Source organism: Somniosus microcephalus, chromosome 10 (assembly GCF_052327205.1).
Source record: "Somniosus microcephalus isolate GS21.2 chromosome 10, FLI_Smic_1.0, whole genome shotgun sequence".
NCBI lineage: Eukaryota > Metazoa > Chordata > Chondrichthyes > Squaliformes > Somniosidae > Somniosus > Somniosus microcephalus.
Genome location: NC_140996.1, coordinates 52,927,037 through 52,938,668, shown reverse-complemented (window position 1 = coordinate 52,938,668; position 11,632 = coordinate 52,927,037). Strand labels below are relative to the sequence as shown.

At 47.9% G+C, this 11,632-nt stretch overlaps 1 long non-coding RNA gene across 1 annotated transcript; it reads left to right on the top strand.

Moving 5' to 3' along the window:
• Window positions 1-1,248: 1,248 nt before the first annotated feature.
• Window positions 1,249-10,946, top strand: LOC147111509 (uncharacterized). The gene is made up of 3 exons (XR_015079845.1): window positions 1,249-1,357; window positions 3,320-3,364; window positions 10,806-10,946. It is a non-coding gene; the product is annotated as an uncharacterized LOC147111509 (long non-coding RNA).
• Window positions 10,947-11,632: the final 686 nt, after the last annotated feature.

Sequence of the window (11,632 nt, the reverse complement as noted above, 5' to 3'; positions counted from 1 at the left end):
AACACTGGCAGCTCACCGATTATATTTAAATGAGGTCTAACCATGAAAATGGTTCAGGCCTCCGACCATTCCCATCAGGTGGACAGCTCACTCGCTCCACCCACCTCCCGCCTGATGGATGCGGACACATGAAAATCTACCTCCCTGAGTGTTTGTTTGGAGAGAAGACATCAGGCTAACTGGCACAGTACCTCTTTGAAGAGGACAAATTATTTTGACATGCTTATGTTTCATTATAAGGTTATTAAGATATGATGGTGGCGATTTTCCGCGGATACTTTAGGCGCTAAAAAGCCTCCAAGCTGGCCAAGATGGGGTCTTGAGCTGCACCGCCGATTTAGCTCGCCTTAAACACAAGACCCCATCTTAGTAAAAGAGTTGAAGTGTGCACGAGGAACGGCCGCCCGGAGGATTGTTAAAAGACTGATTAACAATTAAATTGCCTGCTAGCACTCATTACAGAGGCTGCATGGTATTTAGGTGCCTAGCGCTTCAATTAACGACCTGCCCTAACAGTGACCAGCTCTATTGGGGACTTGGCCTGGAGGGTGTTGCACAGGGCAGTCCCGTGCAATAGGTATTTAAGTAGGTTCACGGACTCCCAGACCGCATGTTTGTTCTGCGGTCTGGAGGAGTCCGTGTTTCATATTTATATCGAGTGTGAGAGGTTGCAGCCCCTCTTTCATTATTTGAAGGGGCTGCTCCTCAAGTTTTGGTTGCACTTCAGTCCCACGCTCTTGATCTACGGCCACCCGGTGCGGAGGGGAGCGGGCAGGTCGGAGGACCTCCTCGTGGGTCTGCTCCTGGGCCTGGCGAAGAAGGCCATTAATTGGTCCAGGCAGCGGGCGGTCGAGGGGGTCGTCCGGCCGGATTGCCTCCCTCTCTTCCGTGGCCATGTTCGCGCCCGGGTGGCCCTAGAGCTGGAGCACGCGGTGTCCGCCGGCGCGCTAGATCACTTTCGTGACCGGTGGGCGCCGCGGGGACTGGAGTGCATGATTGGGCTGGAGAACCAAATTTTAATTTGATTATTAAGGTTTATTTGAAGTTTTATTGGTTTATTACAGTTTTATTGGTTTATTTACAGTTTTAATGGTTTATTTACAGTTTTTATCTGTCTAAATTTATGGTTTTACCAAAAGAGGAACAGTGACCAGCTGCACAGCAGTAAGCAAGTTGTTGTTGAGGATTTCGAGCGCTACTTAAAGACATGCTCAGCTTTCACTGTTCACTTACTGCTGGAGATTTGAAGAGGACTTTTGAGACACATCGGGAGACTGCTGGGACACTTTGTCAAGACTTCACTGACACTGTATCAGCATTTATTCTGGAAATTCTCTGAGGACTTCACCTGAATAGAGTGAGTGCTGTGCTATTCTACCTTATTGGGCACCTTATAGGAGTCACCAGGAGAAAGGGAGTGCTTGGTCATAGGCTTCTTGCTAGATGTCTCCCTTGGAGTGGAGGAGGAATGGGAGGAGGTGTAAGGGGTGGTGTTTGGGGTCAGCTTCACCTCTGACTTATGAGCAGTTCGAATCGCTCCCACTCCCTTGGTTCTAGACTTTGGACTTATTTGGGGGTTGTGATAAAAGTGCAGCAGACAAACTGATTTTGGTGCAAGAACTTTGATTTTTATTTGAGAAAGAAAATACAACACAATAATAACACTAATAAAATGGGGAAACACTTCGACATACATGAGGGAAACATTACAGTCGACAAATAGCTCACCCCTCCCAATCCCACCTTACTAGCTAAGTTAGGCTCTGAAAGGACCAGGGATAATGCTCACCAAAATGACTCCTTGACAGTTGAGCTGGTTCGCAATTTCGGGGTTCGCTGGATGTGTTGGTTGGTGCCTGCCGTACCCCGGTTGGTTGTTTCGTAAGGCCCTTGTTGCCGTGAGGTGTCTGATGGTCACTGAAACTCTGCTTTCTTCTTGTGTGTTACTTCTTCTTCGAGAAAGAGAGAACTGCTTCGAGATGCTTGCATTTACTGAACTCTAACTTGGAACTCTCTGTACTTCTTGAACTCCCACCTTGCTGAACTGTTTTCTACTGTTTGAATGTCTTCAAACTTGATGAACTCCTGAGAACTGCCCAGAACTGTAGAGCTTGTAGAGAACTTGTTGCAACTGTGTAACTGCTGAACTGACCTGCTGAACCAGTCTTTCGAACTTTTTGACTTCTCTGTCTTTAGAAAACAGGCTTTCAATTATACTAATTGGGGCCTCCTATCTTAAATTGTTTTAATGGTTTTGATATGGCTTCCTGAGTTGTTGGAGTTGTTGAAAATGTGAGAAGTAGTTTTGGAATGGTTTTACTGAGCTGTTGAGCGCTTATCTAATTGTAGTGAATTGTCCTCAAGCTTTGAATTTCCTGTGGGGCCTGAGATTCTTTTGTAGGTTGGCTAAATGATTTGGTTTATGCATGATTTTGATGGGTTCTGTGAGGCTGTTCTTCCGTGGGTCTATTGTCAGCATGTAAATCTCTTGATAGGGGCTGAGTGACGTTTACAGTTCCCCCAGACAGTTTGATTATCTCGAATACTCAAACTGTCTACTGCATAAGTAGATCCCATTCTTTGTTGCAGCCTTTTCCCCAAACATGCCTGAACATGTCCTTTAAAATGCCAAGTCTGATTTCTGATCTTGAATCTCCTTGTTGGGCCCAACATGCCCTTTTATCACTCCTGAAGTTTTTAGCAAGGGTCCAAAATCACTTTAATATGGTTTTTCTTTCGTAATGGGGGATCTGTAAATTTTGAGTCCTACAGAGGACATGGAGCCAGGCAGAGCAGCCCGAGATGCTGCAGGAGAGAGGGACAGGAGGGCGAGGTGGGCTCTTTCCCCCACTGTGGGTACAGGACATCCCTCTTCCTCTGGACCTCATCCACCAGGACCTCCAGTGCCGTGGTTGAGAACCTGTGTTCCCTCTCACTCAGTCCCTGAGCCATCCTGCAATGTGCCACTGTGTCAGCCAGCACACTCCACACCTTCAGTGGAAGTGGGTGCATGGGGGCTACATGTACTGCTCCACGAAAATTGCTTCTAATCAGCGCTTGAGTGCAGGTGTCTGTTTTAGTGCCTCCAGGCAAGTTTAAATCATGGTAATGATCAATTAGCGCCAAAATTGCAGGGTAAAACCAAACTTTCAAACAGGCATATCTGATTAGCACAGAACCCGCTCAGTGCCTATTTTCACCCTTTCACCAAAATAACGCCCGATGTGTCTCAGAACCATTTCTGTAAGAATTTAAAGGGTCTTTCATCTCTGACCAGTTTGTTTGATTAACCCCTTATGGGCTGTTTCTTTACTTCTAGCACCGTATTGCAGTGTTCAACATCTCATCTATATTGCTTGCTTTTGTAAGTAAATCTATTTCTTTTTAAAACTTTTTTAATAGTTAAGCCTGTCACAAAATGTATCTGGTATAACTGATATTATCCATCTTTGAGGTGATGTGAGATTAAATGGAATATTACTTACCATCCAGTATAATCTTTGCATTGAAAAGGAGATCTTTTTGCCTCACAGCTCACTATATCCCATATAGTAAATGCATAAGGTTAAGTTAAGATCATAAGGAACATAGGTTTGCTTATGGAAGCTGTCTTTCACAGTGAAAGTAAGTAAACAGTATTGGGAGAAGCCCAAACCCTAACAAATGCAATATAAAATGAGATGGTGTACTATTACATTAATTGGACAACATACCTACCAGGTTGACTTGTTCAATAACTTCCAAAATCGGATTTCCACATCCTATTGATTGTGATTCTCTTGTCTCACTGCTGTTTAGATTCCACCCAATCCCTTGCATTTTGATGCAGAGTCAGGACACTGTATTTGTCATCCTTCTTAATTGTCAATTTGTTTACTAATCAGAATCTCAATCTTGTGCTTTTTGGGACTGAGACATCATGTAGATAGGGATTATTTGTGCTGTATGATTAGGAGTTTCTGTCAGTATACTGAAAGTATGTGATTTTACGTGAGATTTCTGCACAACTAAATAGGATTATATCATTCAATTTATTGCAGAATACTTTTTGAGTTTTCTTGTCCATTCACAATTTAGGCTTCAGCTGCCTTTATATTGGACTTTGTTTAATTAAGATTCCAGGAGACTGGTGTCTGTGAGTTAGCTCCTGGTGTTTACACTGCTCAATCTAGGCTCCCTTGTCACGGCAGCATACTCATCACCACAAATTTTTGTGGGTCTGAGTCTGCCACAAGGATAAGGCGGTCGGATCTAGTAGTTTACATGCCCAGAGCTGGTTCTTATATGACGGTCTCCTAGAATCAGACTTAAAACAAGGCCGGTATAAAATCATATATTTGCTGCCTCAGGTGCATTGAAGAATTAACATATTTGTGAAGATATTTTTATATTTGCCTGTAATTAACATTTGCATGTGCAAATACATTTCATTATAAATTGTCAGAGAGGTGCAACATACATAGCAGCAGCCTACTGAATTGCCTCAAAATGCAATGACTGACCAACTACCTGACCCACACATGACAACATTGGCCCGGATTTTCCGGGGCCTATGGCCACGTAAGCACAGCGTACCCACATATCCACATGCGTAAGTGGCATAAGGCCTTCTTTTACCAACGTACATTTTTAAATAAATAATAGAATTACATTTTTTTAATGATTTAACCATACAAAAACCTTTAAAATTAGATTAGGTTATTTTTGGCCTATTTTCAATAAAATTACTTTTGATAAATATTTAATTAGATTGTATTTTAATTAATTTTGACCATGTGATGATTTATTTTTATTTCAGTGTTGTGAAAGTGTATTTTTTAGGGGGTTTCTATTAAGCTTATGGGGATTCCGTATGTAAACGGAATCCAAATAAGCATAATGGGAATCCCCCTTTGTGATTGTTTGGGCTGGCTCACGTGATCCCAGGGACACTTGCGAACCGCCTGCACCCCTGGGATACGTGGGCCTTTAAGCAGACACCTTGTGGGTTACTTGCAGTTTGGAGGCTTCCCCTGCGGGAAGCCTCCGACCGCAATTTCAAGCCAATATTATTTGGCTTTTGGGAGGCAAGTCACAAGCTGATTTATCTGTTACTATGAAAAGGTTGTAGAATATCAGTATGTTCAACTATTGTGCTATATTTTTATTATTGGTAAGGAGCCTTCTTTACATTAGGATATTCCATTTGATTGCCACAAAAGTTTTGACAAGCATCAACAGACAATAACAAGATTTGACTCCAATGCAATATAGATTACTGCAGTGAAATATTCCACCTAAACAGTTTTCAAATAAAATTATTGTCAAACAGTTTTGTATCAATTTTGACTACTTATTCAACAGGAATTTTGAGTGCTTGGTTATTGCTGGTGCAACAAGCAAATGATAATAGGTGTATGATCATTTTGCTTAATAAGTGACAGTAGATTTACTTTGAATTGAAATGAGCAAATATACTTTGCTGCAAATGTTATAAAGCAGTGTTGAGTGGAGAGGTGCAGCACAGAGCAAAGAGACCATTGTAAAAATAAAGGCAACTGTTTCAGTTCATGTAACAGCTTGGGTATATTGGCTAGACTCATTAAGCTGAAGGAGGAGGAAGAGCAGCAGAGAAAGGATAGGACTACTACACCAGGCATTACGACTGTGGGGATGGCAGAGCTAAATCCAACTCACTGAGCAGCAATCGGTATGGAGGCTACCTCTCACCCAGCAGTCCATTGATGAATTGTGCTGTTTTCTACAACTGCCAAGCAAAATCAGCACTGTGCTGACAGTCACAGTAACAATGATGAAACTTTTTGCCAATAGCTTTCTTGAGACAATCATAGGAGATGTGCCAAAGATTATCCAGTTTGAGATTCACTACTGCATAACCAAGGTCACAGGTGCCCTGTTTCAATGTACTTCTAGCTTAACAAAATTCAGCACTGCTATGCAGATATGGCAATCCCAACATATAGGGTGCCAAAGAATGTCGCCAGGACTTGTGCAACATCCAAAAGCATGCCAAGCAAAGAGGCAAGTGTCTGTGCACCCATTCTCGCACCAGAACTAGCCTTAGTTTCATAGCTGGCCCTGTGAGGTCTGAGTCATAAAGAATTCAACTCTGCTCAATGATAGCCAAACCTCATCCAGCTCTGACATCTGCCTCTTTCACACCAGTATGACATGGTTGGCCCTGTGCTTCTTCCTCCAAACCTGTCAAACCCTCCAGATTGTCTTTCAGCTGGACCCTATTTTAGATGGCAAAGAATTCTGTGGTGAAACTTGTTGCTCCTGTAGCATACCTGTAATCAGAAGTGCACTATGGCCTAGAAATTGGGTATAGCCCCGCTTGAGGCGTTAGAACTGGCACTGTGCAAAGTTTATAGCCAGACGCAAATTATCGCCGCCTGGCGCGATATTGGGTTGCATCGCCCCCAAAGGTGATTGAGGCGCGAATTCAGGCATTGCACGGGACTCCTAAGGCGCAAAACTTCCGGCGCAACCCAATATCGGTGCGGACGGGCGCAGCGCAGGTGCTCTCAATTACCGATAACCACGAGACTACCAGGGGCCGGCCGGCTCTTAAAGGGGTGGGTCAGTCAGCCTCAGCTTCCACACTCAGCGCCTTGTAGGCCTCAGAATCGGCGCAGGCCCTTCTCTGGCGCTAAAAACTTGGACCAAATGGAGAAGGTGAGACAGAGAGCAGAGCGCTTCACCAATGAGGCTCTGGAGCAATTGGTGGCCGCAGTGGAGCGCCGTCGAGATGTTCTGTACCCAGACAATGGCAGGAGGCCGAATCATAAGGACTACTGACGAGCTTGGAGGGATGTATGTCAGAGGGTCAACTCCAGCAACATGGTGACCAGGAGCCCTGTCCAATGCAGAAAGAAATTCAGCGACCTCACTCGGGTCGTCAGGGTGAGTGTTGTTTCGGCAAACTTCCGCATCCCTTCATTTGCACCTGTTTTTATGGCTACAGGGTAGGCTGTGCCCCATTGCCCATCTGCCAACAAGCACTGATGGCTTTTTCTGGGCACACACATCCACATTTGACTCAGGGCATCATGTAAGGGCTCTTGCACCATGGGGGCATGAGATGCTCACTCAGGGCATCATGTAAGGGCTCTTGCACCATGGGGGGCATGAGATGATCAGTCAGGGCATCATGTAACATAACTTCCCCTCCTTTCCCCTGCAGTCCAAGCTGGCGAAGATTCGCAAAGACCAGCTTCGAACTGGTGGAGGGCCTCCACAAGTGGTCACTCTCATGGATCTCAAGGAGAGAGTGCACCAGATTCTTGGAGGACGCGTGAGTGGTCCTGTTACCACTGCAGCTGCCGACCCCATTGTCGACAGCGATGGTATGGTTCTCACCTTTTACAACTGTCTCCTTCCACTTGTTCCCCCCGCCTGCATGCTTTCTCACTGTGGACCCATGTCATAGCCTTGCCGCAATCTGGCATCCCTTGCTGCCAAGCTGTCATTTTGCTAAAGCCACTCTTCCACCTCCCTGATTTCAGATGCTGCATCACCAGCTCGGGAGCCGGGCCCTGAAGCTGCCAGTGCCAGTGCCTCCGGAGGCGAGGATCAGGAGGAAGCCGGACCATCCGTTCCAGCCTCAAGGGAGCCTACACATCTGCAGACTGGGGATAGTAGTTCACTGGAGTGGAGGGGAGGGGGGGGTGCTCTGATGAGGAGCCAGTTGCCGGAACAAGCGGCCTGCAGCAACGCGAGGGGGGTAGGCAAGTTCGGGGACCGGCTCCCCGGAGGGCAAGGCAGGGCACGATGACTGCTGCACAGAGTGCAGAGGAGGTGCGTAGCCTTGCTGAAATGAGCACCCAGGCCTGGCTCAGGCACACTGAGCTTATGGCTGCAGTGGGGAGGATGCCTCAGTCGATCAACACACTGGCAAAGAGTGTGCTGGACTTTGGGGCAGCAATGGAGAGAACTGTCCAGGGCTTCAGGGCAGCAATGGAGAGAACTGTCCAGGGCTTCGAGGCCGCTATGGAAAGGACTGTTCAGAGCTTCAGACAACCCCTGGAAAGGTCTGTCCAGGGCTTGCCTGAGGCAGTGGAATGGACTGCTCCGGCCTTGCCCAAAGCAATGGAAAGAACTGTCCAGGGCTTCTCTGAAGCACTGGCACCTGCCACACAGGTCCTCACTGCTGCCACGCAGTCACTTGCTGGCCTTGTCCACACCCAGATTGAGGCAACACGAACTCTCACTGCTGCCACCCTATCTGCATCAGCCAGGATCACCCCAGGCCCTTCCAGTACCACACGAGGCCAGGAATCAGTGGAGCAGTCGATTGTGGCGGATGAGCCGAACCGGTCCCCTCAGAGCCAGTGTGTCGTCCGACCATGGTGCAGGTGTCCTCTCTCGGCAGGTGAGCATTGCTCATGCCACCGCTGGAACGTCTGCAGTGCAGCTGCCACCACCTGCAGTGCACACTGCTTCCAGCCATGCCCAGTTGAAGCAGCCAGCTTCTGCGCCCTCCAAGCCCAGAGGTCGTCCAGGCCGTCCCTCAGGGGCTTCTGCACTTCCAGACACTCAGCAGGCGTCCCCCAGCCTTGACGCCGCCACTGGGGTTCAATTACGTAGGAGCTGCAGGGAGGGAAGGGGCCGAACGCGAAAGAGAAGTCGGTCTCCATCAAGGGGCCAGCAGTAGAGGGAGGTGCTGAGACGTGTCTTTCTCCAAATTCAAGGACGCCCTCACCTGTTGTGATTGTTTGTGATGGCTTGTTTAGTTTCGCGGCTTTGCCAGAGAGTTATCTGTTATTTTGTTAGTTATGGTTTCTGTTGACATGATGTTGTAATGCTGGAAGAAAGCACTTTTTTGACAATGAAGAAAATGTTTTATTTACAATGGTACTCCGAACTATTTACAATCATGGTGGCCTTCATAGGCTTTGTGCGAGCCGAAGTGCGCGGTATGAATGACACCCATCATTCCGTCAGAGGGGCCTAGAACCGAGTCCTTATGAGCCTCTGACAGACGGCCCTTCCAGTTTCAGGAGCCCTCCCATCTTCCTCCTCGTCTGCATGCTCCTCCTCCTCCTCCTCATCCGCCTGCTCTTCCTCCTCCTCCTCCTCCTCCTCCTCGTCCGCCTGCTCTGCTGGACCTTGAGGGTCAGCTGGCATTGGCTGGGTTTGTCGAATGGCCACGTTGTGGAGCATGCAGCAGACGACGACTATGCGACCCACTTGCTCCAGCGAGTACTTCAGGGCTCCCCCTGAATGGTCTCGACAGCGGAAATGCTGTTTGAGCACACCAATAGTGTGCTCCACAATGTTCCTGGTCGCCTGATGGCTGCTGTTGTAAAGCTCTTCTGCCGGGGTGGCGGGCAAACGGAGTGGGGTCATGAGCCATGGGCAGAGAGGATAGCCCTTGTCGCCAAGAAGCCAGCCTCATGGGTGAGCCGGGCCCTCAAAAAGGTCAGAAACTGAGGTCTGCCGCAGGATGAACGCATTGTGGCTGCTCCCAGGGAATTGTGCGTTGACTGCCATGATCATCTGCCGGTGGTCACAGACCAGCTGGACATTGAGGGAGTGGAACCCCTTGCGGTTGCGGAACTCCTCAGGATTCTGTAATGGCGCCCGCAAAGCCACGTGTGTGCAATCAATGGCCCCCTGCACCATGGGGAAGTCCGCAATAGCAGCGAAGCCCTGCGCGTGCTCCCCCTGCTTCTCCAGGGTCACAGGGAAGGTGATGAATTCACGCCTCCTTCTATAGAGGGCAGCTGTCACTTGCTGGATGCAACAATGCACTGCAAATTGTGATATATTCGCGATGTCCCCAGTGGCTGACTGAAAGGTTACACTGGCGTAAAAGTTGAGGGCAACAGTCAATTTGACGGCCACCGACAGAGGTCCTGCACCGTAGACACGGCTGCAGATCTTCAGCAAGCAGGTGGCACAGCTCAGTCACAACCTCCTTACCGAATCTGAGCCTTCGCAGACACTGCTCCTCCGACATGGTACCTGCTGCCTGAAAACCCTCTCAGCGTATCGTCGGATTGGGCGACCTCCATTGCCCCTCCTCCTTCTGGCCAATCCCGGCCCCTTCTCCCGCCGTCTGTGCCCCTGCCAAATGTCCGGCCATGAGGACGTTCCCCTCCAAAGCAGCTCCCATTGCTATACCAGACAGGCAAGACACAGTTAAGACTAGCGCTCCAACTGCTCTGGACAGGGCTGCAGGTCCCAAGTCTCTGAAGGCTAAATCAGAAAATTACTGTGCAACAGAAGGTCAGCAACTCTCTCCAGCAACGATCAGAATGAACAGGCCAAGTGGCTGCAGCTTTTATACTAGAGCTGTCCCCTTTAAATAGCGCCCCCAACTCCGAGAAGGGCCTGTGAACGTTCCATCCAACTGTCACTAATAGCGCCAGGCGGAAAGGTTGCGGGCGCCACCGAATATCCGGTCCGGGGTGCCAAAAAGGCGTTGCACACTGAAATGACGTCATGATCTGCCTGCGCATGCGGGTGCTTGCAAAGAGTTAGCGCAGGCGCTAAAAGGATACTCAATATGGAAGGTGGCGCGATCTTCATTGCGCTCACCTGAACATTGGGTAATGCCCCAATTCTCGAGCTCTTTAGGCGCTAATCGCTGGCGCAACCAACCGAATTTCTAGGCCTATATGTCCTTCTGCATCCTTTGCCATGTTGTAGTTGTAAAGACAATACATGACAGAGTTTGTGGTACATTATACCTGCTAAAACAGTTTGAGGTAAGGTATGAATGTCAATGTACAATTGCTTCTCCTCCAGCTTATATGTCACCAAAATCATTTGCTCCCATTTGATAACTTTCATTACAGGCTGTTTGAAGCAGGTGAGAACTCTGGCATGCTGAGACCCTCTGACCATCTACATTTGGTGTCTTCTATTTTTGCTACTTTTTTTACGGATAAGTAAAATATACATTGATTGAATGGATATTTTGTGCTCTGCATTTTAGTCTACTGTTTTATGGGCTTATACATCACGTATTATAAAGTACCTTGTGTATGGAATATTTGACTGCTTTGATTGTAATTGTCAGCTGTATGTGTGAATAATGGCTGTCAGTCTTCAATCTTCCTCAGCTGCATATTTCTACCTTATCTTGTTTTAACTCTCTGTACTAGATATCAGCCATCTTCATTACTTCCCTGTTTGTTGCAACAGCACCAGGTATCAGATGACTCAAGCAAGATACCTGACACCTGTAACTTAGTTTCACAGAATCACAGAAACCCCACAGTGCAGATAGAGGCCATTTCGGCCCATCGAGCCTGCACCGACACATATCCCACCCGATCCCCGTAACCCTTACACCAACACATATCCCACCCTATCCCCGTAACCCCACGTATTTAATCCCCCTAACACTAAGGGTCAATTTATCATAGCCAATCATCCTAACCCGCACATCTTTGGACTGTGGGAGGAAACCGGAGCACCCGGAGGAAACCCACGCAAACACGGGGAGAATGTGCAAACTCCACACAGACAGTCACCCGAGGCCGGATTCGAACCCGGGTCCCTGGCGCTGTGAGGCAACAGTACTAACCACTATGCCACCGTGCTGATTGGTATCAGTGTCTCGCTAAATATATAGCAGGCTATAATTTATCATGGTTCTCCTCATTTCTCATCTGGGCAC